The following is a 27,512-nucleotide window of genomic DNA, read 5'->3' as shown; positions in this document are numbered from 1 at the left end:
CCAAATGACAATTTTAGCAATTGATCAATGGGCGATATTTATTACATATCCCCATTTGTGGATAGCCCCTTTGTGCCAAATCCCAGGATATTCATGAAACAGGACATGTCAGCATGTCTTTGTAACAATCTGACCAATCACCCTGCGGGCAGAATACTCAATAGCCATAAAGCACAACAGGAGTGCTGCTTTTTAAAAATAAACAAGGAGCCCAATTATATACAAAATAGAGAATATAATACCCCTGAAAGCACAAACATTTACTAATAGTTACAGAATATTAGTACATTAGGACTATTGCTCTTATTAATATTTTACTCTGCTAAACTTTTCAACATTTTTAAAAATAATGCTTAGAGACACATCATCAAAAAATAATTTATATTTGTGCCTAAAGGATGTGTAGCATTTACTAAAGTTGAGTAATTTAAGAAAACAAATTCGTTTACTTAATATTTTGTGCGTGAATAGGAAGGTATAATCTGAGGTTAGTGGGTTGATTTGGGGCACCAGTAAACGTATTTGTATTTGGTACTAATTATTGGTACTTATTTGGTATTTATTTGGTACGTATTTTTGGTACTTATTATTGGTAACTATGTAACTAAGGCAAAGGAAATGACTCCAGTAAATGTTGTTGCATGAAAACTGGTTATATTTATAAGCAGAATGCATTATTTAAAAAAAGGAACATTTGGGGGCCATCATTTATTTTTAAATATATTCGCAAGATGGGGTACAGCTACGAGCATTATAAGATGTTTTGTCTTTGTGAAACGTTGGTACTGTCGTGGAACTATTACCATAGTTGTGAATAGAAAACACTGGGAAAACACCTTTATCACTGTTTATTTTTAAACACTACAGCTCATTAATAAATACTTATCATTACCTATTTAACAATTTAAAGAATGAATTGTCTGAATCCTTTGTGCCTGTATGCCGTTTCCATCAGTGATTAAGGATTCAGATAGTCCGGCCCATAGAAAGCAATGCAAAATGATTGGACCACCTGGAAACTCCTCTGAATCTCTCAATCCCCGGAACCCAGTCCTGGCCCATAGCATATTTATTATCTGAATGAATCTGTTATGAAACAAACATATAGTTTTCTCACCTATTCTTTTCAAAATCTAGGGATACTTCTCAGGCATCTTAGTTTCTCCTTGTACTGAATTTCTAATAGTGGTTAAAAAAAAGCCATAAAAATGCAGATCCATAAATACCTATTTAAGGATCATAAATAGGTTTATAGGCTACAACAGATAGAACTAGCTTTCTGCATTCCAGCTGTTGCAGGGCTACAACCAGGCTCAAATTCAGATCTCATGTAAACGTTAAGAATATCTATAAATTTTGTGGAGTCAAAGACTTGTTTTCTTTTAGGGGCCCCTTGTGTCATTGGGATCCCAGGGCAAAGTCCCTTATTGGCCCCGACTAAAACCAGACCTGACTACAATTCCCAGAATTCCACACATACCCAACTTGGGTGGGTGTGTCGAGAAGTGTAGTAGTATGCTAATGTTTAGGTGAAACACAGAGGCAATATCTTTATAAAAACTGTACCATATGAAGGAAGATAAAAGTGTATATACTGTAGAAAACATCTGTACCATATGTAACGAATACAGAAATCCTTTTGATTTCAATGAGATTTTTTGAGACATAAGTTGCAATTAGTTAGCACTAAAATAACTCCTCTTTTTAAGCCTTTGTACAGATGGCGGGGTTGTCCTAGAATCACCCTATGCTTGTTACTTGTGCTTTTGTTGTGTCCTTACTGTGCCCTTAAAACTGTAGAACTTAACCCCCTTTGTATATTGGTGACTAACACCAAAGTGGCACAGGTCCTATGTTGTCTCAGACAGAACCCCCTCAAAGTATCAGTCGCAGAGTCTACTAAATTAGTGAGGTTTGAGCTGGCATTGATGAGCCAAGTCTCACTGCTTAACAGGGTTGAAGCTAAGCAGAAGCACATAAAAAGCCTCTTGGGGACATTGCCTTTTTTTACACTAAAACTTCTGTACATAAATAAATGTATAAAGAGCTCAAAATGCTTTTAAAGCATCCAAAGAAACTTAAACCTGGTGATAATGTTAACATTGGCAGACTTTCCATGAGAAGCAGACAGACTTGGGAGGTCTTCTGCATGTCTCTGAGACTCTTTGATTCAGCATCTGGCTGGATAGCTTTGGAAACTGATGTAGAACACTTTTATTGTCCTTGTCATAAATGTCTGTAAGACTATGTGTCCTCCCCCCAAAAAAAACATTTCTGTAACTGAGACTGCAATGGATCATCCCATATCCATAGAACTTTGGCTTATTTGTAGCCTGCAACAATATATGTGTGCCTTTAGGATACCCTGCTCAATTAACACGTGGCCCTCTGAGAAGTCATGATAGCTTACCTTATCTAACCATAAGTCTAATTTTGGTATGGGATCTATTATCCAGAATGCTCGGGACCTGGTGTTTTCTGTATAAGGGATCTTTCCATAATTTGGATCTTCATACCTAAAGTCTACTAAAAAATGATTTAAACATTCATTAAACCCAATAGGATTGTTTTGCTTCCAATAAGAATAAATGATATCTTGGGATCAAGGTTCAAGCTACTGTTTTATTATTACAGAGAATCATTTTTTAAAAATATGAATTATTTGCTTAAAATAGATTCTATGGGTCATGGCCATCCCGTAATTCAAAACTTTCTAGATAAAGAGTTTCCTGATAATTGATCCTATACCTTTAATAGGTGTTAATGGCAATGCCTATGTTTGGTGGCCTTCTACTGTGTTACATCTCTTAAGATAGTAGGTAATATAAACATCTCATCTGTATGAGAATATTAAAGGCAAAATTTTGGTTTAATTCATGGGGACCCGACGCATAGCAAAATAAAAAGAAGGGACCCAGTGATACCACATCCAAATTCTAATCTGCATATTTAAATGTTGACTTCATCTCATTTCCAAACCTGAATTAGATTTGACCCTAACTCCAAGTCCTGCTGTATTTTTGTTTTCTAAATCACTACTCTACAGGGACCAAAGCTTCCTTTGCCCCATATTTTCTCCAGTTTCATTGTATCCCCTGCTCAGATGACTACTCCCTAAACAGGAGCTAGATGTATTAGATAAGGATAAGGAGAGAAGTACCTAAGGTGAATAAGGTCCCATGCATGTCATGGGATTCACCATCGCTTGTCAGCCTTTTGGCTAAGAACAATTGTAGTATCAAAAGAGAAGCACTTGGTCCTCTGGCCATTAGGATGGCAAGTGGAAGCTTGCTGATAGGAGAGGAGCTGTGTTCCCATGAGAGAAAATGCCGGCTCATTTTTAGTCAGGAGCTATGCACATGCACCTTCTGCCTAATCATGTTTCACTTCCTTTGCCCCAGCCATTAGGCGGGCAGGAAGTTTTTACTTTTCCAGCTGCCAGCTGGAGCCTTACCAAGGCAGTCAATGCCATTGCACCCGCACACTTCAGCACTTTTTTGTGTCTGATTTGTGCACCAATGGATGGGTGTCATAATCCTTTGGGCTTAACCCCAGGCCAAGACTTATGCCCTGGGGGAAGCTTTGGCAGAACCCAGGGTAGACGAGGACTCCCCCTAGCTGCAAGGCGAAGGGGAGTCCAATGACCTGGTAAGGCTCACCCTAGCTTCGGTGAAGGTGGAACCACCCGCCCATGCTGTCCGTTGGATGATGCCTTGGACACATGTGCATTGGAGTCCATGCCTTTGTGTAAGACTCACTGGCGATGATTCAATATTATCTGGACAATGCAGTAGGCTTGAACATTGCCCACATTGTGAAAAATACCCAGTGTGGCCCTATCTAATGCATATAGCTCTGTTTAGGTCATCTGAGCAGGGGGTAAAATGACACTGAAGAAAAGCAGTGGCAACATTTAAAGAAAGGTTTGGTCTGTGCTCTGGAGATATGGTACCTGCTAGGAAAGAAAACTTATATTACTCAGGGAGTATGTCCATTGAATATACTAATGCATATTTACTACTTCTGTAGTATATCTAGTACTTTTGTTTCTATCAGACAGAAGATCTCATTTACTAATGGAGCTGTGAATAGTTTACCATGTTTTCCCCCAAAATGCAACATGTTTTCCAATATAATTGTGCCCACTGAAAAAAGTTGCAACATTCTGTGCACACCTCCATTAAACTATGTTATTGCATGAGTGGGACCCTTTTGTAAATTGTACATCTACAGTTTAATAGGTGTCATATGGGTTAGACATAAACATTCGCTTACATGCCCTTCAACTGTACATCATTTTGCGGGGGCAATGAAAGAACTGGTGAATTACAGATAGGGAGCTCTGTGCTTTTAAATGCTGAATGGCTCAATCACAGTAACAGGGACAATGGATGCAGTGGAATAAAATGTATGAGCAATAACTCTGTGGGGCATTTTGATGCACACACAAATATGCTTTTGGTTTTGCCCCTAAAAAAGTGCCGGCTAATTATCAGACCTCACTTTCATGTTTTTCTTGCATCCCCTAGTGTTCATTCAGCTTGGAAGTGGGAGCAGTGTTTCATTATGCACCTTGCACCGGATTGAAGGTGCAGAGTGCTGCAGTGTTACTGCCTACTGTAATTCTCCATAATGCAGGGTCCCACTGTAAAATGCACTCTCAGTCGCACCCTACCTTCCCCATTAAAATGATGGCAAGTTATGGGGCGGTGCGTCCCTCTGGCCTTCCCTGTCTTGCGTGCAAAACACACAACGAAAACTCTGGAAGTAACATCTCTTCAATGCAAAAATAAACTCTCCCTTTTGCCCTGTGCATCTTGTATCATTTTCACACAAGCATAGAAGGCATAATGTAAATAAATAATAATGTAGATAGCACTTGTATTACTGCAATTTGGCTTGCACTTTTTGCATTAATGCTTGCATGTTTAAATAAGCCCTTTTGTGCGGCGGCAGAGCTCCCTTTGAACTAAATCATGACAATGAATTCACTCCCTGCTTTATCTCTGCTTTATGATTTGAATTGTTTCCCTGCACAGTGAACCATCTAAAAATAATTTTATTATTATTAGGACTTGCAACTTGCAGGGTACTTGCCAAGTCTTATTGCCAGAATCTTTACATCAAAAGCCTATATTTCCTGTCTTCATCTGAATGGTATTGTTTTGTTATTATTTTTCTGTACTTTATTAAATGCCTGTTTTTCTAATATAAAAGCCTGGGGGGAGCTGCATTCTTTGGGGGATACTTACCATGTGAGTACAGTACAGATGGTGCCACCATTCATAAGAACTGTGGTATTTGTGTGTCTTTACCTCATCCATTATTTATTTGGAGCAGGACTGTCCAACTGGAGGCCCAGGGGATTTTTATGGCTCCTTTTCTACTCCATGGACTTCTTTGTATGACATCATCATATTAATGTAATCTGGACCTTGAAGCTGTGGTATGAAATATAATCAACACTACATATAAAAAGTAACTCAGCTTTCTGTTTGGTAGATATGTTGTTGTGCGTGTATAGAAATTAAAACCTAGAAAATTAGTACAAGGCAATAATTGGGAAATATAAACTTTCTCATAATCCCAGGACCTTCACTGATGAGTTATTTTCTGTAACATTTTGCACATTTTACAGCTTAATTTCAACAAAAAAAATCAAAGAAGAAATCCCTAAGAAGCGAAGTCTACATATGTCATAGTAACATAGTAAGTTAGGTTGCAAAAAGACACATGTCCATCAAGTTCAACCATAAAGCCTATATATAACCTGCCTAACTGCTAGTTGATCCAGAGGAAGGCAAAACAAAAGCCCATCTGAAGCCTCTCTTATTTACACCAGAGGGGAAAGATTCCTTCCTGACTCCAAGATGGCAATCGGACCAGTCCCTGATCAACTTTTACCAAGAGCTATCTCCCATACCCCTGTATTCCCTCACTTGTACTGAGAGCTATCTCCCATACCCCTGTATTCCCTCACTTGTACTGAGAGCTATCTCCCATAACCCTGTATTCCCTCACTTGTACTGAGAGCTATCTCCCATACCCCTGTATTCCCTCACTTGTACTGAGAGCTATCTCCCATACCCCTGTATTCCCTCACTTGTACTGAGAGCTATCTCCCCTACCCCTGTATTCCCTCACTTGTACTGAGAGCTATCTCCCCTACCCCTGTATTCCCTCACTTGTACTGAGAGCTATCTCCCCTACCCCTGTATTCCCTCACTTGTACTGAGAGCTATCTCCCATACCCCTGTATTCCCTCACTTAGTAACACAGTAACATAGTAAGTTGGGTTGAAAAAAGACATCCGTCCATCAAGTTCAACCATAATGCCTATATATAACCTGCCTAACTACTAGTTGATCCAGAGGAAGGCAAAAAACCCCATCTGAAGCCTCTCTAATTTGCCGCAGAGGGGAAAAAATTCCTTCCTGACTCCAAGATGGCAATCGGACCAGTCCCTGGATCAACTAGTACTAAGAGCTATCTCCCATAACCCTGTATTCCCTCACTTATACTGAGAGCTATCTCCCCTACCCCTGTATTCCCTCACTTGTACTGAGAGCTATCTCCCCTACCCCTGTATTCCCTCACTTGTACTAAGAGCTATCTCCCATAACCCTGTATTCCCTCACTTGCTAAGAATCCATCCAGCCCCTTCTTAAAGTTATATAATGTATCAGCCAACACGACTGATTCGGGGAGGGAATTCCAGAACTTCACAGCTCTCACTGTAAAAAATCCTTTCCGAATGTTTAAATGGAACCTCCCTTCTTCTAAACAAAGTGGGTGCCCTCGTGTCCGTTGGAAGGACCTACTGGTAAATAAAACACTTGTACTGAGAGCTATCTCCCCTACCCCTGTATTCCCTCACTTGTACTGAGAGCTATCCCCCCTACCCCTGTATTCCCTCACTTGTACTGAGAGCTATCTCCCCTACCCCTGTATTCCCTCACTTGTACTGAGAGCTATCTCCCCTACCCCTGTATTCCCTCACTTGTACTGAGAGCTATCCCCCATAACCCTGTATTCCCTCACTTGCTAAAAAGCCATCCAACCCCTTCTTGAAGCATCTAATGTATCAGTCAATACGACTGATTCAGGGAGGGAATTCCACAACTTCACAGCTTCAAGTGTCTTCATATGTCTGTGAATGTCATTTGCTTTTTTAAGGCACTTATATGCTTATATGCCCCCCAAACCATCATTTAAAAGGCATCTGAGTACAAATATAACACTTCTGCCCACACAGACGTCCTTATAAAGGGCAGCCCATACACTCAGCTTCTCTATGTACACATACTGAAGTCGATAAAGGAATGTACCATTCTTTGTAACCAAGAACTGGTCATTTTCTGTGTCTTTTTTAAAGCATTTATGCTAGTATGGATGAAAGTTGCACTGATGGTTGTCTTTTTAAGGGACTTTGATGGAGATCAAGATGTTAGCTTTTATTATATGTGGCATACAAGGTGTCCTTATTTCAATATGTCATCAAATGGACAAAATCTGGGTGCATCCCCTCAATCTCACCAAACTTTACTTCCAGATGAACACATACCAATATGTTTATCTGGGAGTAAAGTTTGGTGAAACCAACTCACCTCAACTTTTTAATTATATCAACATATTTAAATAACCTAGTATACTAGCTCATCAAGGAGAATTCATGTCCTTCCACTACTAAAGTCCTTATAATGGCTTTCCAAGAACAAAATAACTTTTTCTCTTACCATTCAAAGCCCTTAATTCCTCTGCACCTCACTGCATTTCTACTTTTGTGTCTCCATATGTGCCTGTCTGACTCCTCCGCTCCTCAGAGCAACCACTTGTTTGCACCTCCTACTACTACTGCAGTTTCCTGCCTTAAACCCTACTGCTTTGCTGCTCCTTACATTTGGAATGCCCTCCTTGATTTCCTCCAGAGAGAATCCTCCCTCTTTTCTTTTCTGAACTAAACTCAAAAACTACCTCGCACAGCACCTGATCTGGGTACTTACACTTATATTGCAGGGTCACCCACTGTGACCTACAGCACTAGTATCCTTCTATTTGTGTCTGTAAGTTACTCTCCTATTTAGATTGCAAGCTCTATGGGACAGAGACCTCCATCCTCTTGTCTCTTTGATTCTTAACTTCTTGCAACCATACCTTGTATTCATTTGTATTTATTATCATACTATAATACTATTATCCCTGTACGGTTGGTTGACTGCCCCACTGTTAGTTTTCAGAGACTACACAAACTGCTCTGCAAACACTGCAATCAGTACAAATATCATAATTGCCTTGGGCCAGCCATCATAGAGATATAGATTACATTATTGGCTTGAAATGTGACACTATTGCACCTGAAAAGGTTTTATGTATAGAAATGCATATGTAGTTCTTAGCTTGGCACGAGTTCAATTCTCTTTTTTTCTGTTACTAATAAGGCCTTTATGGATATTTTCAGACGCCTAGTGTAACATAGCTGGTTTAAATATTGTCTCCAAAGTGTCTGTAAAATAATTCCACATATCTGTTTTCTAGGAAGAAGTTCAAAGGAAGCTGAGAAATCCATCACACAAATCAGGACTTTGTCAGAGCTGGAGCCGAACAGTAAATATTCCCCCTTACCATAAGGCATAAGCTGGAATATTTACAGCGCTTGATTTATATAGTTACATAAGGGCGTGCGTGTGTATCTGACACTTACTGTAAGACTTGAAAACTCTCCCTGGGCTTTCCAAGATTCTGGCTGACAACCTGGAATCATCACATTCACAAGCCAGGCAACCCCCTAAGGAGAGACTCATTGGGGGTTCTGATGGAAAGGCGGTTTAACCCATCAAGGGCAAGCCTTCCAGAATTTTCCTTCTGCTCATTAACAAAGAGGTTATGTCTTTGATTATCTCAAACCATTGTGTTTTGAAAAGGCAAAGAACATTCTATAACAAGGTGAGTCAGCAGTAGAGGAATAGCTAGAGAGGTTGAAAAACAAATTTCACTCTTTGCGCCAACTCTATGACATAATGGAATTCTTCTCTTCTGATAACCCTTTTAGTGCCAGTTAGGGTTTCCAGGCCAATATCTACTGTACTTACAACATTACTAACCAAGCCAAAGCACAATAATGAAAAAATCAATACATCTACAATTAGTGCATGTCATTTGTTTACTTACAAACTATACATGCAAATAGTTTTACTGGAAAAAACCTGACCCCGGCTTCTCTATAGATGCCAGTACAGAAGTTGTAGATACAGTACAGAACTTCAAGTTAGCATGTAAGTAGTGTTTATATACATTTTATTCCCACAGAACTAGAAAATATAAAGTACCATATTATTTCATGTAGATCTAGGTCCTCAAGACTGATGTCCCATGGAGAGATTTAGTTGCCTGTGATAGAGCTTTGCTACTGCGGGCAACATCAATATGTTTTTGCTGGTGAATTGCTGGTGGAAGGCCTTCCATAATTGCTTTTATGAGTTGCCATGAGTAATTTCACATAGTTTGCGGCGTGCCTATTAATTGCCACAAAGTTTCATAAAAAGCACAGTGACTAATCACCCCATGTTCTTGCCCTTACTATTTACGGTTAACTGCTTATAATACATGTATCCTGAAGGGGGTCAATCATTTCATGGATCCAGTGATATGTCTGTCTGTTTGGCAGAAATGTAGTATTTTAAAATGGATATATAGGGGTCACAGATAAAGCAAGAGCACACTGTTGCATTGTGAAACCAAAACATTATTCTTCCTGCAGTGACATCTATTGGAAGGAGGATAAAGTGACACAGTGCCTCAAATCCATTCAATCAGTTCAATCTTTGTTCCACCATCTTTATTTCCTTCTCTGTAGTTTCAGTGATGTGTGAGGACATTTGACAACCTTCCCCCTTCATTCATGAAGCATAAAATATGCAATTTGTAACCAAGTTCCAGAGCAGCTAGAACAGGCAGATCTCTGTTATCCAAACAATAGATTTGTTTAAGGAAACAAAGTCGGTTGTTACTAAGGTTTCCAATTTAAATACAAAAACACAGGACATGGCAGCAATTGATAACAACTTGGTTTATTCCAATTCTTTTTTGACAATCGAACCTTAAGTAGGCTACTTGCTGATTCCGACTCCCTGTTCTATCTTACTAGTTGAACGTCCACCCCTGCTTTAAGGTAACTGCCATAAAGGCTGTGCCGATCAATCTCTAATAACAAGAAACTAAGAAGATGTTAAAATGTTGGTTCAAAGACATGAAAGCAAAATATGGGTCACATTGCTAGACCTTTGTTTTGATTATCATGTTCACATACAGGTGTTATCAGTTACTCTCATTGTGCCAGGAAGGAAAGGTTATTAACACTGAGTAATTTGTGGCAACTTTTGTTTGCCTTTATCATTTTGTTGCATTTTTTTTGCAAGTATTTTCTGATTTTTTTTCTTCTAAAACCATATTTCAAGGACAGTAAACAGATATGAAAATGTGGTTCATTTTACATGAATTATGTAATTATGTATCATGTTATAGTTATACATAAAAAATTAATAAATACCTAGACAGAACTTATATTTAATTTGCAACAACCCCTAAACATCTCACATTCCAGTTTCACACTGAATCATAAAGCTTACACAGCACTGGACTGGCCCACCAGCATATCAGGAGAAATTCCGGTAGGCCTCAGCCCTGTTAGACAAACTGGCATGTTTGTGCATGGTGGGCAGATGGCAACAGCAGGGTGGGGAGGTGATGGCAGCATAGCCCTGAAGGTCAGGTCCTCCAGTGGGCCCATGGGACTCCAGTCTGACACTTAGCTTAAATATTAATAAACACTGTGTAAGGATGTAGTCGATAGCAGCTCATACTTGGTTGGCACAACAGGAACACCTTAATGAAGCAGGTATAACAAAACAGGGCAGGTAAGGCAGAAGGCAGGCACTGGTCTAAGCTGGATAAACAGGTTAGCAGGCTTACCGGCAAGTCCAAGGTTTAGAACAGAAGGGGTTAAATAAGTCCAATGTCAGGCAGTCAGGTTCAGGCAGGATCGGGTAATTACCAGGATGAGTTGTGCCTAAGGGTGAGCAAGCAGGGTGGCCAGCAGGAAAGGACCTAAAAATTGGCCAGGTTATAATGCAAGGACATGGAATGTATATGCAGTCTCTGCTGGGATGTCTCTTACAATGAGCTTAACCTGATATTAAATACAGAGCAGCTGGAAGCAATTAGCTTAACCTGGGATACAGGAATAGGTAGGCTATAATACAGTGAAAACCTATACCTCTAACTTGTCTATGTAGAGATAAATGCAGAATGCCATAATTCCTTACACCCCGTTTTAGCTTCCACTATTACCTTCTGTGTTTCCATGTGGTAAAACAGAGGGAAAGGTAAAGAAGCCCCACTAATGATGTATAAGATGATCTCTGGTGTATAAAAATAAGGTAGGGGTTATTATCTGTTTCTTGGAGAGTCCCACTGAAGGAGATGGAAGGATGTACATCCAGAGTCAGAGCTCTTAACCCCCTCTATTTCTTCAGGAGTTATGTGGTTGCTCTACCCCATTTTCCCATCCCCCAGTGGTGGAAGTGTACGTGACATCACTTCCGGGTATCAGGGAAAATTTCTAAGTTTCAGAGCTGTCAGGTTGACAGATTTACAGAGTGCAAACGTACTCTTCTGAGAAGATATCAGAAAAGGAAGGGTGGTTAAAAAGGTAGAATTAGAGAAAACTGGATGAAGGTGAGAATTTTAAAGGAATAGAAAAGGGTGATGGAGAAACTAAAAATGCAGAACAGCAGAATGTGTGCTGACCAGAGAGGAAAAACACATCAAGGGGAGAAAGAAAAGGGTGTGTAATGAAACTCATAGCTATTGACTTGGTTGAGGTTGGCTTGAATAAGCCCATAAAACCATTTTGGTACCCATAGTAATATATCTATGCCCTAAAAATTGTCAAAGGAAATGTTAAAGGAATACTGTTATCAGAAACATGTTTTTTCAAAAGGCATCAGTTAATGGAGCTTCTCCAACAGAACCCTGCATTGAAAATTGTTTTTCAAAAGGGCAAACAGATTTTTTTATATTTAATTTTGAAATTTAAATTTCACATAGGACTAGCCATGTTCTTCATTTCCCAGGGTTCCCTTTCACCCCCAGCAGCAAATCAGCAGAACAATGGGCAGCAAGCAGCTCTCTGACACCTGTATTGCTAAAAGTGGTAGATATCAGCACAGCACTTAATAGTAAAAAATCCAAGTCTGGTTTGGGACTCCTCCAGTTACATGGGAGAAGGAGAAACAATAGCTTACCTGAAAGCAGTTCTAATGTGTAGCGCTGGCTCCTTCTGAAAGCCCAGGATCTGGCACAATGCACTGAGATGGCACCTACACACCAATATTACAATTAAAAAAATAAATATTTTACAATAACATTTTAAATGGTAGAGTGAATTATAGTGAGAAAAAATGCTATGCTTCCAAAATTCTGAACATGCAAAGAATTCTATCCAAAGACTGGCGTGACTAAATCAATAATAATAAATAATTACAGTAGTGCAGCAAAGAATAACCTCAAGACATCTGGTGAATAGAATTTTTGGGGGTTCAAGAATATTGAATATATATTGATATTTATCTTAACATTTCAGACATAGTAAGATATAGAAACATATGTACGAGGCACAGTGTCTTACATTCTAAACAGGGCTGCAGTATTAATTTATAATTATTTCATTAAGGGAAATACAACTAACCATATAACCAGAAATCTTGTACAAGGGGTTTTAGATGGCAATTACTTGTAGGTGCTGAATGCAAATGAAAGTATAGCAGTTTTATTTTCAGCTATTTCCAAAACTACTTTCCCTTAATATTGGGTTAAAAGGGAAATTTGTGTGTTGGGGGGGGGGAATGTGCACCCATTTCTCATGTCTAAATGTTTATTTGGCACATAAGCCATTAAATTTGTCTTTAATTTTACTTTCCGTATGATTGTGTAAACAGAAATGTTTGATACTGCTGAGTAGACAGTTTGCTTACTTTTGCATGTAAGCTTCTAATTACTTGTCAAATAAAGAGCTTGTAATTAAAAGCAATAATCACTGTGATCTTTTCTTTTCCTATCAGGTATCAGGAATACTGTCATGGGAAAACATGAATCAGTTAATAGAGATTTTTTAATATCCTTTATTTCACTCATTGACTTTGTGTGCCAAATGGAGCTTACCGCATCATCAGGGCAGTTTTGATGGCTTCTGATGTATAAAGGGGTGTCTCAGTGGGAGGTGATTTATATGATACAGGTATAAAGTGCTATTGTTTTTATAAGGTGCTTTTTTGTGTTTCCTCTTCTTGGTAAGATGGCTGTACACAGGCCAATACTGATTAACAACTTGGAAATGCCTGATCAATTGCTCTACATAGAATTCCCATGTGATTCGACTGTAGTCTTAGGGATCTAATAATCAGATCACCCACTTGGATGACTAACCGGGTATAGATTGGATCAAATCAACAGATATACCCTTGTGTGTAGACTGCAGGTAGGGCATCAGGTGACGGTTGAACGCCTGGAACTGCCTCTGGCCAGTGTACAAGAAGTTTATTCTACAATCAGCTTTGAATTAGAAAAAGAGATTCCTCTATCCTCTCCCTCCCTTTTGCTCTCTCCCCCTCCCTTCTCTGCTGTAATCTGAGTTACCAGCAGCCAGCACTGCAGCATAGAAGTTACAGAGACCAAGCTAAAATGGCGGCTGCTATCTTAAACAAACAGAGGGAGCTTCTAAGGCTGTTAACTCAGGTATGGTAAAGCTTTTTACAAAACAAATAAAGAGCACTATTGTGGCTAATCAGTTGCAATAAAATGCATTTCCTCCTTCTTTAAGGATACTTAAAAGACATTTAAACATATAAAACACAAATATAAAGTGTTGCTCTAAAAATGTATTCTAGTTGGTTAACAAGTACCCACTACAGAAAACAGCATTGACGTATTTTGGAGCTTTCTGGATAACAGCAGTTTACCATTAATGGTGCCATAATGAAAAGTCATGTATGTTTCAAAATGTAAACTGCTGGGGCTGCATTTCTGTCTAATTAAACAGGATTATTCAATACATATATTCAGGAATGATAACATCTATTTAAGCATAAGCCAATAGATTATTTAGCCTAACATCCCCTAGTATTACATGTTTATTCTAAACATTTAGTATAACTGTCAGTTTTGGCCATCGCTAGGCTTGCTATTATACACAATGCACAGTGTCAGTGTTTCACAGTACCCATAGCCCAGCCAAGGTGTTAATCTAACAATTATCTACTTTGAAATATCCACTAGAGGGCATTAAGGCTCAAGCATTGGGAGTGATACAAAAATTATTTAAAAAAAACAATTTTGTTTAGGTCTACAGTGTGTATAATCTTGAGAGACATTTAATGACTTATTATCTGAAATGAATAGTGCAATCACATGTGCAGAAATGTTGTAACCCCCCCATTCCACCCCAACAAAAATAGCAATTGGGACTCATAACCAATGACTTGAGACCCAAAATGTTTTTTTTCACTTTAGGAGCCTGGAGATGAGACTGGTTAAGACCGTATTGTTTTGAACATTACCAAGACTAAGGAAGACATACTCACAATAAACAAGCAATTACAAAAACATCAGCGACAAAACATCAAAGATAAATTCAGTGCCTTTATAGACGGATAATATTTTGCCTGCAAAGCGATCATTTTTTCTCCCAGAGGTAGCCATTCACACAACAGGTCTATTCAGCAATACTATTATGTTTTGTGGCGATGGGAAAAATCTCAGCTGAATGGTGTGTAAAAACCTTTCCTTAGACAAAAACAGGGAATGCAGAACCTTTTCCCCTTCAAGGAAAGAAAAAACTCCTAATTAGGCAACAAAAGGCATTTGGAAATTTTGAGGTCAAATGAGGATCACAACCCTGGAAATAAAAGCATAATAACTAAGGCAAGGGATGTACAATTTCCATCACTTGGATCTTCAATAAAGATGCCAACTTTCAGAACATGCCATCCAGAACTCAATTTCATACATCCAAAATAGCAAAAGTAATAGGATAGAAATCGTAGTTCAATGTTTTTTCCACTAGCTGAGAATGCACATTTTGCCCCCTACCACCTAGTATGTGTGTGCCTTGACAAGAGTGGAATCATACACAGCATGTTGTTTGGCCAGAAAACATTCAACTTCTTGCCAAAATCCACCCTGCTGTGTGCCATAAGCCTTACCCGTTTAACTAGGGCAATCTATACCTCCTTGTTAATGAGCAGAATTAACAGTGTTGGTATGGTGGCTTCATAGTTTGCAGCCTCTTTTGGATTCAAAAGGGCAATACTTATTAAGATGAACGTGAGTGTAAATGAGTTGTTAAAGACCGTGCTCTGTGCATTAAACACACCAATAAGCATCTCTGAATTTTAAGACCCACTGATTTGTAAAATCAATGAAGCGGTGGAAAAAAACTACAAATTTTTTATTTTGCAACTGCAACATTTTTTATCCACATGACTTTTTTCCCTTATTCCAAAGGCATGAAACTCAGTGGGTGTCTTTTTCTCACACCTGCTGTGCAACTTTTTTTATGCACACAACTTTTTTTATTATTATACATGTGGGACTTCTCATTTCAAATACAAGTCAATAGTTTTTTTTTTGGTGAATATTTTATTGGGACAAATTTTTGCTGCAGTGTCGTGAACAAAATTTGCCAAAGGTGAAATTTCACCATGAATCCATGCCTGGCAAAAAAAAAATTCACTCATCACTAATTTTGTTGCAAGGCAAAGGGTACGTAGGTGTCAGTTAGACTGAGGCTTAATAGCAGCTTAAAAGTCACAGAATGTACACTACTACATTTCCTTCCAAGGGGCATCTCAATTATTGGAGGTTAAGGCAAATGTAATCTCTATCTTACCCTGTTACCTGTTATCCGTTTATTTTTATTTGCTTGTTGCATTTGTAAAATGTAAACAGAAGATAAATTTGGGCCTCATTGCTCTCTGCCCTGCTGCCTGCCCCTATAAACTTTCTATAATCTTCCTTATTCTGTCTATTGTACTGCAAGAACAGGGCTGGGCAGTTACCAGGGGCAGCAAAAAGAGGCCTCTGGTGACTTTGAAAGCAGAGAGCACATTAGCGGTTAAGTCACCCGTACTAGATCTCTGCTATCATGGGCGACTTCCGCTCCTAAATGGCTTTCCACCTGAGCCGCCTGTGGAAAAGCCTTTCGCATCGCTTTGGTATTCTGAAGTCGCGTGAAGCTTCCTGCTGCATGCAACTTCATGCGACTTTGGAAAACGAAGCAATGCAATGGGCTTTCCACCAGCGAGTGACTAAACTGCTCTGTAGGTTCTTACCCACTTACTGTGGGTGACTAATCTCCTGTAAATGCTCTCCCACCGGCAATAGTGTAAAGCACAGGTGGGAAAACACACGTTGCATAACCTGAAGTTGCCTGGGAAAGTACTCACTGGTTTGTTTTCCTAAAGTAGCCCTAATGTGCCTCACAAGGAAACTTTGGGAAAGTAAAATGACATGCGTGTATTCCCACCAGTGATTTACATTATTGCCCGTGGGAAAGCATTGTGGGGAATGTATTGCCCGCAGAAGAGCAGATTTGCTGTGGGCAACTAATCTCAGCATGTGCCATAGCCCTTATAAGAGGGACACCCTATGTTTTCTTATATTTCTTCATTCATTTATTTATTTGCTGTTATTTTTTTTTATTCCTCTACAGAGATTATTCATCATTCATTTTAGCCCCTGCCCCAGAGGAGCTTACAATCTATGGTCTCCATTACATACACTATGATCAATTTAGTCAATAAACCTACCCGGAGGAAACCTACAAAGACACGGGGAGAACGTACAAACTCCTTGCAGATAGTGCTCTGTCTGTGAAACGAGAGGCACCATGGAAAAATAAGTAAGTACAATACAGCAGGAACATTTGAGGGTATAGTAGCAATTTAATAAGGGTCTTCCCTTAAACAAAACACAAAAGATGTATTATTGTCCATGGAGGAAAGAACTTTTTTGTATCTCAGCTAAACACACCATTTAAACCTGATATACTGAGCTCTTGACTGGATTATTTTCTTTAGAACAATTAGTGCCGCTCTGCATGCATGCCTAACCACATAAACTTTTAATCTAAACTCAAAAAATACAGTCATCCCTAAACACCAGAGCCATCCTTCAAATTCTGCCAGCAAAGCTTAAAAATAGAATAGCTTAAATAAACCCACCAAACTCCTTATTAAATAATATAATTACTGCATTTTCTAAACAAATAATCTTTATGACGCTGCCAGAATCGCTGCAAGTTATGTACTGTACACATCAAAAACATTCCGAGAATAACAGCCGCGCGTAATGTTTATTTGACATCAGCAATCTGTAACACTCTGTAACACACTGCGACGCATCTGGGAGATACATACTATGATAAGGAGGTTGCCACAAACAGGGCATAGGTTTGTACACTGGGGAATTTTGTTTACCTGTTTGCAGCATAATTAGGGTCAGTTACTTTTTTTGCTTTAAATCTTGCAGATAAATGGAGCCAAACATAACTAATGCAGGAAACAATAAAGCAGATTACTTTATTTCCAACCACTAGTATCTACTACAGTTTTAACAATAAACTAGCAATACATTATCAAATTAATTATGGGCAATAACTATCAATTATTATCAACTAGCTGACTAATAATAGATTCATGTGTATCATTCTTTTTCATCATCAATGGACTCATTTCAAGCATTAAACATTGTCAAATTTTGGTTCTAGACTTTATTATACATTGGAACGGATATCATAACAGGAGAAAACATAAGGGGTCATGTACTATTACATGGACCCCCTCCGGCACTGTAAAGGTAAGCACAGGGGGCTGAGGGGGGAGTTGCATCGGATGAGCCACCTCGGGCGGCCCAGGGGCCAAAAACGCCCCTACTCCGTAAGCCTCTATTTATAGGCGAACATCTGCCCTGCCCCCTTTTCGTTATGAGACGAGACCAGTCAGGTGCAGGTCTATAAATAGAGGTGGATCACTGGGTTGGGTCAAGTGTTGGTTGGGAGCAGGAAAGTCACTTTTTGTTGACCCGCACATCACTAGAACCCTGGAACCACTGCCACCTCTGCCCCAGGCGGTAGCTCCGGGGTTCCCTCCGTGCCCTGCATCAACAGGTGCAGCTGACTTGCATCTAAAGAATCAAATGCAAACATACAGTACCTTTACTGTTTAACACCTGAAACGTCTCCAACCAGACTTAAGTGCAATTGCATCCGATTTATGTCAAAGTGTGAGCACATCATTGCATCAGGTGCAACACCCCCTGGCACATGCAACAATGCACTTCACTTTGTTTACTGCACTTGCAGTTGTAAATAACCCCTATATTGGTACTCCAAAATCACAGGGCATCACAATTAGGCACCCCCCAGTTATTGTAATCGCTTGGCTGAAACACCAGGATGGTGCTCCTGTTAGGAGAAAACTGCACCTATTGGGGTGTATGCTAGCGTTCCTCTTCCTCCTCCGGTATTTGCGCATACGCAGTAGAGTGAAAAGCCAAACTCTAACAAAAAAGGCTGCTTTGTCGCCCAGCTGTGCATGCACAGAGGATGGCTTGCCTGCATTTACCCAAGGCCGGTGCAGTTTTCTCCTAACAGGAGCACTGGCCTGAGGTTTCAGGTAAGCGATTACAATCATTGTGGGGCCTAACATTTGGCACCCCCTAGTGTTTCAGCCTTACTTGTTTTGTGGTAAACAGAATTGCTAACGGCTGAAACAGAATGAAAGTGAAATTTAAAATCACAAAAAATAATGAAAGAAAAGATAGAAAAAGCTGAATTTGGCCAAATGTAAGTGGTTCCTTAGCAGAGACATCAGCAATACCTGCCTTGAGTTTTTAGAATTTTCTAGTCTGCCTCCCATATAATTTCCAACCTGTTCTTTGGTTGCTAGGAACGCTGACTCTAACAACCTAAAAATGCTTTGAATGGCAGACTAATATCAAAATATTTTGAGATTTTCAAGGGAAACTCAATAAAAGTTGAAAATGGAAAAAAAATGCATAAAGAAGGACAAAAATGTGCATTTTGCAATAAACTGTTCTTTACTGTTTAATTTATTTCTGACATGGTTTATTTTTTTAATGCAAGTTAACTCTTAGGAGACTTGAAAATTAAAGGGTAACTAGACCCTTTCAATGCTAAATATCTATAATTGAGCACCTTGTGCATTGTACAGCAAGTCTCGCTGTGAGACAAGCCCAATCTAAATTTATACAGCGCAGTTTGGGATAAACCCCATTAGCAAACTTATAAAACTCACACTACTATATCATACAGACCCGGGTACCCAAGCTCCAGGTCTAACACAAGCTTCTAAAAGGATTTAAGAAGGAGAATCAAGATTGCTCATCAAATTATTGCTGGGATCTAGGAATATCAGACCCCAACTTTGCAATGGTGGGCACATGAGCGGCAATGTCAGAAGGCAAATCAGTCCCCAGCATAGTCAGGAAGTCCCGGTACAAGCACCCAAGACTCATAACTAATGGGTGCTTCATATAATTTGCTAGGAGGTTTCCTTCCTTCTTCTTGTTTTACAAAGCTAAGCCACCAGACTGAATTACCATCTGGAGATGTACATTTTAGACTGGTGAAAGGATCAGTGGGTGCCATGTGAGGTTGTTGGTGTACAGCCTGTCATATTTAGCCTTGATGTCAGCAGCCTCTTTGCTGTCACTCCTAAAAGCTGCGTTATATAAATTGTCCCAATTAAAAATATTTCACAAGACATTACTAATATTGCCCATAGAGCCCTAGTCCTATATTATGTTTAAAAAAGAAACACAAAAACATATTCTATATTCTTTTCATTACATCTCCATCACACAAAATATGAATCCCTCATTAAAAAAACAAATCTCTGTATACATACAATACCATCATGTTATCCCAGTCATAGTAGACTTCTCTATTCTATTTCTTGCCTTTTCATAATGAGTGCAAATGTCATTATAAAATCCCCTAGTGGCCTTTTGTTTTTAAATAAATATCTCCTAGATGACAGGGAGGGAAACGGCATTCTGTTATAATTTGAAAGATCTAGACAACTGTTTATAAGAATAGCCTTTGGTAAGGACGCAAGTCATTCAGCAACTTTTTGCATGACTGGTTTTTCCTTATACACGGCATCTCTAGGAAGTCATGTAGATGAGAGATGGTCCACACAGAGTATCTAATATGTTCCAGGGACGACATCAAACGTTTTAAACACAAATATTTAAGTGAACTGCTAAGGATGTGAACCAAAATAACAAAGAAAAGTGTTTAGCCGAAAAAAATGGCTACTCCTACTGTAACTTTGATATCAGGATGACCATGTTGGTTTGGTTGATTGGATGGAAAGAATTCTCCAGCATAGCTCAAGTCTTCAGAGACATACAACATGAGGCAACAAAGCTCATAAACTAAGATGATTGGTGATGAGAAAACATTACATTTTTGCAACAAACTTTGTAGCAGCAAAAATGTTTGCAAATACATGTTAGAATTTTGTCATGTATGCTGTTTCACTGTTGGTCTGTTGAATGACAATAAATAATGCAAACATATGTATTATCCTTCACTTTCACATCAATAATGGGATTGGAGCCCAACCCTCATCCGTCTATTTAAGGAGCTGTCTAGGTCTCTTGTTTTTTTCCTATGAATAACAGTTGCAGCATTGAGGAATGAAGCTTCTCTAACAAGGCAGGGAAATGTATATGCTATTGCAGAGCCCTAACCACAATGGACTGTTGCCTTCCCGTTGACTCCAATGCATTTTGGTGAAATTTTGCACATTTTTGGTCTTGGTTTGGCTCATTACTAGAGGTGACCATTTAACAAAGGAAAAAATAACGAGACTGATGAGAACTAGTGGCATTACTTTAATAGTTCTCGCCTGTAAAGAAGTTGCCCATTTATAAAGCTTCATATTTTATAAGGTTTTTTTTTATAAGGTTTTCACCTGGTTGGGAGATTAAGGTAGTTTTAGGCCAAGATAGGTTGAAACATGCATGCAGAATTGATCAAAGAGCTGGAAATGTAAAATATATGGCATTAGACTATAATCTTTTTATGTGGGGGTCATCAGTTATCCAAATCATGGCAATTTTATGACAACTTTCTTTTTTACAGAAAAAAGACAAATAAAAAAATGAAACCATACTATGGTTTTACTATAAAAGTGATACCTTCAGATCATGGTGGTCAGCAATTTTAACTGCAACCCATTGGGTACATCACTGCAGGATTCCGATCCCTGAAAGGGGTTATTAACCTTTTAGTATGACACAGACATTGATATTCTGATTGATATTTGGAATTGCTTTTTATTTTCTATTTAAATTTTTGTTCAGCAGCTACTTTGGCATTTCAGCAGCTGCCTGGTTGCTAGGGTCGTGCTTACCTTAGCAACCAGACACTGAATTAAATAAGAGACTGGAATATGAATAGGAGAGTGACTGAATAGAAAGAGAATGTGAACAAATAAAAAAATGAAACCATACTATGGTTTTACCATACTACTGGTACAGGTATGGGATCGGTTATCCAGAATGCTCAGGACCAAGGGTATTTCAGATAAGGGGTATTTCTGTAATTTGGATCTCTATATCTTAAATCTACTAAAAAATCATGTAAACATGAAATAAACCCAGTAGGATTTTTTTGCCTCCAATAAGGATTAATTATATCTTAGTTGGGATCAAGTACAGGTACTGTTTTATTATTACAGAGAAAAGGGAATCATTTAACCATGAAATAAACCCAATAGGGCTGTTCTGCCCCCAATAAGGGGTAATTATATCTTAGTTGGGATCAAGTACAGGTACTGGTTTATTATTACAGAGAAAAGGGAATCATTTAACCATTAAATAAACCCAATAGGGCTGTTCTGCCCCCAATAAGGGGTAATTATATCTTAGTTGGGATCAAGTACAAGGTACTGTTTTATTATTACAGAGAAAAGGAAATCATTTAACCATTAAATAAACCCAATAGGGCTGTTCTGCCCCCAATAAGGGGTAATTATATCTTAGTTGGGATCAAGTACAGGTACTGTTTTATTATTACAGAGAAAAGGGAATCATTTAACCATGAAATAAACCCAATAGGACTGTTCTGCCCCAATAAGGGGTAATTATATCTTAGTTGGGATCAAGTACAGGTACTGTTTTATTATTACAGAGAAAAGGGAATCATTTAACCATGAAATAAACCCAATAGGGCTGTTCTGCCCCCAATAAGGGCTAATTATATCTTAGTTGGGATCAAGTGCAAGGTACTGTTTTATTATTACAGAGAAAAGGGAAATACATTTAAAAAATCTGAATTATTTGATTAAAATGGAGTCTATGGGAGACATGCTTTTTGTAATTTGGATCATTCTGGTTAATGGGTTTCTGGGTAACGGATCCCATACCTGTACACCATACCATCCTATTATTTTATCATTTTTATCTTTAATTTATATATAGGGCCGACAGAAGTTCACCTCAGTCCCATCACTATACTAGTCTTGACCAAACACCAAAATAATAGATTTTTAGGGTTTTGCTTTCCTTTCTATCTACTTTTGTGCTTAAAGATATTACTCATCCTAATGGACAAGAAAAGAATAAGTAAATAGCCATTGAGGAGGCTTGGTATGTGAAGAATTCAGCTTTGGTTTTGAGCACCTTGACAATAATGCCTTGGCATTTTTCTTCTAGAACAACTGTTGTATATATGGATGTGTTTAGATCGTCTACAATATTACAAGCATTATGTTTCTGAATTATTTGTATGTACCATGACAACCTTGCCTGGTAATTTAAACATTTAGCTGGGTGCCGTCTTCCTGAGCCGACTGTGATCCATTATCCTATCTAATCTTCTGTTGTAGTGTTTTCACCTCCCTGTAACCTGCTTCCGCTCTTTGTTTTAAATAATAGGCACACTGTTTCTGTTCTTACCACCCTCTTCATTTCCACCAAGGCTGTATCATTTTTTGTTTTTCTTGGGAACTAATGTCTCGCAGTACAACACTGATCTCTTATAATTGAAGAAACAGCCCTTTAAACCAAGCAAAACACACTCATACAATATAGATGGATAGGTGCAGGAGATGCAAAGGGAGTTCTGTAACCACATGAAGGCACAAGGCTGCAGGCAAAATTATACAGGTCAGTGAATTACCGTATTTTTCGGACCATAAGACGCACTTTTTTTCCCCCAGAAGTGGGGGGAAAAAGTCCCTGCGTCTTATGGTCCGAATATACTTTAAAAAAATGTTTTTACTTGCCCGTGTGGTCTCCGTGCAGGGCCCTCCTCTATTCGGCGCTTAGCTGTGGCGCTGTGCGCATGCACAATGACGCGCATGCCCATACCCATGTTGGGTGCTGCTGGTACAGGTGGGGGGCAATATGTTGGGTGCTGCTGGTACAGGTTCGCTTTTAATGCGCATAAAATATTTTAGGACAGTATTTGTTTCAGAATCTTTTTTTCTTCATTTCCCTTCTCTAAAAACTGGTGCGTCTTATGGTCCGAAAAATACGGTACTAGTACAGGTATGGGACCTGTTATCCAGAATGCTCGGGACCTGAGGTTTTCCGGTTAAGGGGTCTTTCCGTATTTGGATCTCCTATCTTAAGTCAGCTAAAAAAATATTTAAACAGTGATTAAACCCAATAGGACTGTTTTGCCTCCAATAAGGATTAATTACATCTTAGTTGGGATCAAGTACAAGCTACTGTTTTATTATCACAGGGAATCATTTTTAAAAATGTTAATTATTTGAATAAAATGGAGCCTATAGGAGATGGACTTTCCATAATTCGGAACTTTCCAGATAAGGGGTCCAATACCTTTACCTCTCATGTAGTATAAGGGAATATGTATCCCCTCTATTATAATAACTCTTTCTACCCACTATGAGTATTTTTTTTTTGTCCCCTGCCGCAATAAAAGTGATACCTTCAGATCATGGTGGTCAGCAATTTTAACTGCAACCCACAGGATTCTGATCCCTGAAAGGGGTTATTCACCTTTAAGTTAACTTTTAGTATGACACAGACATTGACAGACAATTTGGAATAGAAAGATAAGGAATAAAAAATAACAAGCTCACAGAGCAATAGATTTTTTTGGCTGCAGGGGTCAGAGACCCCCATTTGGAAGCTTGAAAGACGCAGAAGAGGAAGGCAAATAATTTAAATCGTCTAAAAAATAATGAAGACTACTTGATAGGAAGTTGATAGGAATAGAGCATTCTATGATATACTAATTACTACTATTACTATAATACTATTACTAACTGAGCTGAACCACTACTTTAACAGTATAATTTAGCAGAGCGTTTAAGAAAGGAAAGTTTGGCAAGACAAGCAGAAAATCTGTAGCAGATCTGAATATTTTTAGAAATTTTATGTAAAACTGAATACTTGTGATAGAAGAAATCTCATAAGTGCAAAGAAATATTTATAAAGTAAATTTGGGGAATGACAGGCTCCCTTAAAATGCTACAGATCATAATATAAGTGACCTGTGGTTTACAGATCATCGTTTTTTTGATCTGTAGCAGTTCTGGATTGGCGAGCAAATAACCGGCTTTTAAAGCTAATCCTCTGCTCCCTGCTTATTCTTCCATTTCTAGACTGGTCTCCCTACACGTTCCTGGTCGTCTCCTCCGCTCTTCTCAGAGCCTCCGTCTCTTTACACCATCCACACCCACTGCGCTCTCTCGTCTTAAACCTTTCTATCTCGCTGCTCCTTACCTCTGGAACTCTATCCCTGAATCCCTCCGTAGGGAACACTCACTAACTCTCTTTAAGAAAAAACTCAGCTGTTACCTTCTGGAGCACTAAGACATTATTTTGCCCAGTCCTGCGCTTAAGGGCAAATGCCCATACATGATGCACTCTTACCTTCCAGTTTGTGCCTGTATGTTACCCAACCACTCAGATTGTAAGCTCTACGGGGCAGGGACCTCCTTCCTACTGTGTCTCATACCACATGGCACTTATATATATATATATATATATATACATATATGTATTTATTGTATTTATTTATTATATCACTCGTCCTCCCTGTGTGTAATTTTGTATTCTGTAAGACTGTACAGCGCTGCGTACCCTTGTGGCGCTTTATAAATAAAGTTATACATACATACATACATACAATGAGCAGAGTTGAGTTACGATTGGCCCTCAGGCCACAATTGCCACAGGGGTCAAGAACAACAGTTGACAAAATGTAACCATGCATCTAGAGCCCTCTGCATGTTGGGCCACATGGTTGGGCAGGCAGCAAGAGTGATGTCATAGGGGCAGGGTGTAGGTGGGGCCATGACGTCGCGGGGCGAGAAGGAGGTGGTCATGATATCACGGGGGCGGAGCTATGACACAGCAATCACCCAGTGGTACCGAGTCCTGTCCGATATTCCTAATTGGGGAAAACTGGGCAGGAGGTTTTGATTTACCCTTCCGATAAACGGGCCGCCAGGGTCAAAACCGGTCACGTGGAAACTCACACATACACAGATGCATATTTTGAACACATTTTGTTACTATATAAAGCATTTTTTGCCCTAAAATTGTTATATCGCTTACAATATGTATTCATTCTGTTTCAATGATTTCATTTAAAATTTAGTAGCATTACTAGCAATTCTATTGCATTCTTAATTGTTTCTTAATTGTTTGCATAAAGGTTCACTGCACAAGTTCACTAGTGGAATAGTGAATTGTTGCTTTGATTGGTTTTCTTGGATTTTTAGTAATTTTTATTGCATCTTGGGTTGTTCTTGATTTGACATTTTGGGCAGAATCTTCATTTTTGGGTTTCTAGTCACATAATCTCCTGCCATTCATTTTAGTGATGTTTTATTTCTGTACTTAAAGGAGAAATATGACCCCTTATCCAGAAACCCATTATCCAGAAAGTTCCGAATTAAGGAAAGCCCATCTCCCATAGACTCCATTTTAATCAAATAAGTCACATTTTTAAAAATGATTTCCTTTTTCTCTGTAATAATAAAACAGTACCTGTACTTGATCCCATCCCTTGAATCCTTATTGGTGGCAAAGCAATGCTATTGTGTTTAATTACTGTTTATATATTTTTTTTTAGCAGACTTAAGGTAGGAGATCCGAATTATGGAAAGACCCCTTATCCGGAAAACGCCAGGTCCCGAGCATTCTAGATAACGGGTCCTATACCTGTACAGTATATTTTGAGATGGTCCCTAGGCTCAGTAACTGGCAGCAGCACAGAGCAAGTGCTGGGAATCAGCAGAAAAGAAGATGGGGAGCTACTGGGGCATCTAAACCCTGTTTAATTTGTCAGGATGTGTATATACTAAAAATATATGGGTTCTAGGGTCAAAATTGCTGTTGTACCACATGTAAAAAATCAAGCTCTGTGTTGTCTTTTGTGCTTTGAAAATTCCACATTGCGCTGCTGTGAGTTTTAATTAGTGGACTATTGGGGTTAGACAGATCAGTTCAATTTTTTGTGCATACAATAATAATCATTTCTGATTTGTTAGGATAAATTTTTAAAGTCATATATAGATTGTAATTAGGGTTGCCACCCAGTCAGTACTGTACCACCTAGCAATTGCCAGCTAGGGATGGCACCAGTATTAATGATTTGCTGGTAAATCTGTAATGTGCCATAAATCCCTCCCTTTCCTGACCTTTTCCTCTACCCATCGCCCCTTATAACTACAGGACTCTGCTCCATCTATTTCCCCGCCCAGTAAGTCCACTTCTCTGCCCATGTTTCCCTCAACCTTTTTTCCACCCCAAGTCACATCATGGCCCACCGCCAACACAAAGGCCATTATTAGGAAAGGGCCGGTAATAGAACGAGGCAGGGTTAGGGTACGGGGCCATAATAAGGTTAGGAAAAGGCCCGGAGAAAAGAGTTTTGGGTGTGAGGCATTGTGGGGAGTGTAATCCAGAAGGGGATTGGCTGAGAGGAAGAAGGAGCTGAACAAAGAGGGAGGAGCACAGAAGAAAGGAGCCATTTTGATTCTAGCAGCTCTCACCCTCCCTCCCTTATTAACATAGTTGCAGCTGGGGTGTACATAACTAAAGGTGATCCGGGCGGAAGGTTAAACCAGAGGATAAGGATTACAGCCATAGGTCGGTGGTAAATGGGGCTATGTTGGCTAGAGAAAGGGGGTTTCTAACCTCAAGGAACTGATTACGATGCAGGCAGGTACAGCTTCCACAAAGCATAGTAACATAGTAAGTTGGGTTGAAAAAAAAATGCCTTTATATAACCTGCCTAACTACTAGTTGAGCCAGAGGAAGGCAAAAAACCCCATCTGAAGTCTCTCTAATTTGCCGCAGAGGGGAAAACATTCCTTCCTGACTCCAAGATGGCAATCGGACCAGTCCCTGGGGCAACTGGTACTAAGAGCTATCTCCCATAA

The sequence above is a fragment of the Xenopus tropicalis genome, chromosome 10 (assembly GCF_000004195.4).
Source record: "Xenopus tropicalis strain Nigerian chromosome 10, UCB_Xtro_10.0, whole genome shotgun sequence".
NCBI lineage: Eukaryota > Metazoa > Chordata > Amphibia > Anura > Pipidae > Xenopus > Xenopus tropicalis.
Note: the sequence above shows the minus strand (reverse complement) of the source record.